The sequence below is a fragment of the Schistocerca piceifrons genome, unplaced genomic scaffold, assembly GCF_021461385.2.
Source record: "Schistocerca piceifrons isolate TAMUIC-IGC-003096 unplaced genomic scaffold, iqSchPice1.1 HiC_scaffold_1198, whole genome shotgun sequence".
Taxonomy (NCBI): Eukaryota; Metazoa; Arthropoda; class Insecta; order Orthoptera; family Acrididae; genus Schistocerca; species Schistocerca piceifrons.
Window position 1 is genome coordinate 27,501 of NW_025727013.1, and position 2,500 is coordinate 30,000.

Sequence of the window (2,500 nt, forward strand, 5' to 3'; positions counted from 1 at the left end):
TCGTCACTACCTCCCCGTGCCGGGAGTGGGTAATTTGCGCGCCTGCTGCCTTCCTTGGATGTGGTAGCCGTTTCTCAGGCTCCCTCTCCGGAATCGAACCCTGATTCCCCGTTACCCGTTACAACCATGGTAGGCGCAGAACCTACCATCGACAGTTGATAAGGCAGACATTTGAAAGATGCGTCGCCGGTACGAGGACCGTGCGATCAGCCCAAAGTTATTCAGAGTCACCAAGGCAAACGGACCGGACGAGCCGACCGATTGGTTTTGATCTAATAAAAGCGTCCCTTCCATCTCTGGTCGGGACTCTGTTTGCATGTATTAGCTCTAGAATTACCACAGTTATCCAAGTAACGTGGGTACGATCTAAGGAACCATAACTGATTTAATGAGCCATTCGCGGTTTCACCTTAATGCGGCTTGTACTGAGACATGCATGGCTTAATCTTTGAGACAAGCATATGACTACTGGCAGGATCAACCAGGGAGCTGCGTCAACTAGAGCTGAGCAGCCGGCCGCCCGGGAGTGTGTCCCGGGGGCCCGCGCGAACACGCAAGCGTCCGCTCAATCATTCTGCAAACAGGAGGAGGCTGAGCTCCCCTGCACAATACACCTCGAAACCCTCTCAGGTCCCGGCGGCGCGCAGCGCCGTCCCAAGTACTTGGTCGGGTTCGAGAGAGGCGCAATCGCCCGGAGTTAGGCGAGTAGACGCTTTCGGTGCGACCACCCGTGCTCCCAACTGAGCTTGCCGCTGCCGACAGAGGCCCGGGAGCGTGCTGTCGTGGCATTGCCGGCGGGAGACAACACGCGCCACCTACGGTGACCGGCAGCTCCAACGCCAGCGCCACAGAAGGACAAAAGCCCCACTTGGGTGCCGAAGCGAACTCTCCCAGCACAGCGCACGCGCCAACACATCCGCACAGCTGCGATACAAACCACCAGCGAGAACCGCTGGGGCGACCGAGCAGCAGACGGCGTCGCGGCGCCGAGCGCCGGGCGGCGGCGCATCCTCAACGCACACAGTCCTCAATCGGACGAGCACACTGAAGATGTCCACCGCGCTTCGCACCGGGCCCGCGAGGACCTACTTTGGCCGCACGGCGCCGCGCGCAGGGTGCGCCGGCGCGCAGCTGCGACGCCTGCCGCGTCCGTCGGCCGGCGCGCCTGCCACTGGCCGCCCCCACCAGCCGGCTGTAGCGCGTGCGCCCACGCACCGCGCGGCCAGCACGCCGGGAGGCGCCCCCTCACCGGCCGGGGACGGTCCCACCCAGCCACCGCCGCGTATCGCTTCACACCCAGATGCCGTTCAGTTTCGTCGGCATGGTGGGTATCGCTGGAACAACCGGTTAGTACCTCAACCTATCGTCGCCATCACCGATTCACCCCTAGCGAGAACAACCGCACCACAACAGGTTACCATTTGTTCATTTGCGTAACTTCACCAGAAAACGCAGGCGTCCATCGCCATTTGCAACTTCAACGATTATTGCATGCCTGTGTCAGGTGTCACGCCACACTACGTCTGCCCACATACACGCAACAAAATGTGCACGCCTAGACAATACGTGGAAGGTGGCCCCCGTACGTATGCGATGTCCATTGCTCGAACGACTGTCAACCGGCCTCTGTAGCATGTCGCAGATATGGAACGCGGTGCACCATGCCATCACGGTGTGTGAGGAGAGACGACTAGGTCCGAATACATCAACAGACAGCTCATGCTGATCGCCATCCACGGCGTCCGTTCCTCCCACACGTCTCTATGGCGTACCACACTGCAATCCAGCTCTCATAGGGAGACGACACGTAGCTGCGTGCACAATATTTGCACTGTATGGTCCGCCGTTTTTGGGCGCAGTCGTTGTGCGGTCACACATGTGCCACGATGTATCATTCAGTACATAAGGACGAATGTGCAGTACAGATTGTGGTTCACGCGTACGACATCAGCGGACAGTTGACACAGGCCGCACCACAACGTAGCCTGAGTACGTCGCATGCGAAGGGCATTGAACATGCAAACTTCTCACCAACCAGCTTGCGAAGGCAGGGGGCAAGGTGGGGACGTGGGGAGGGGCGGCATGTACGTCCTGCTGCCATCCACATTACAGTGTACAGCAGGAGCATGTGGAAAGTGAGCAAGACTTGCAAGGTGTTTAACATGAAGCGATACACAGGGGTGCGGGCAGTGCGAGTAGCGAACTATATTGCGAGGGTTGCGGGTGGGCAACACTACAGTAATTGAACGAGTCGTATAACAATTACAGAGCAGGTTTAGGCGACAACGTGGGTTACGTTAAGGCGACAACATGGGTTAGGTTAAGGCACAACATGGGTTAGGTTAAGGCACAACATGGGTTAGGTTAAGGCACAACATGGGTTAGGTTAAGGCACAACATGGGTTAGGTTAAGGCACAACATGGGTTAGGTTAAGGCACAACATGGGTTAGGTTAAGGCACAACATGGGTTAGGTTAAGGCACAACATGGGTTAGGTTGA

General features: G+C 57.7%; 1 non-coding gene across 1 annotated transcript in view; it reads right to left on the reverse strand.

Annotated features, from left to right (window-relative positions):
• LOC124729269 overlaps positions 1-488 on the reverse strand; it is a 1,909-nt gene extending 1,421 nt beyond the window's left edge. The window contains exon 1 of the ribosomal RNA XR_007007578.1: positions 1-488. This exon is cut by the window's left edge and continues 1,421 nt beyond it. This is a non-coding gene — a ribosomal RNA (small subunit ribosomal RNA).
• Positions 489-2,500: the final 2,012 nt, after the last annotated feature.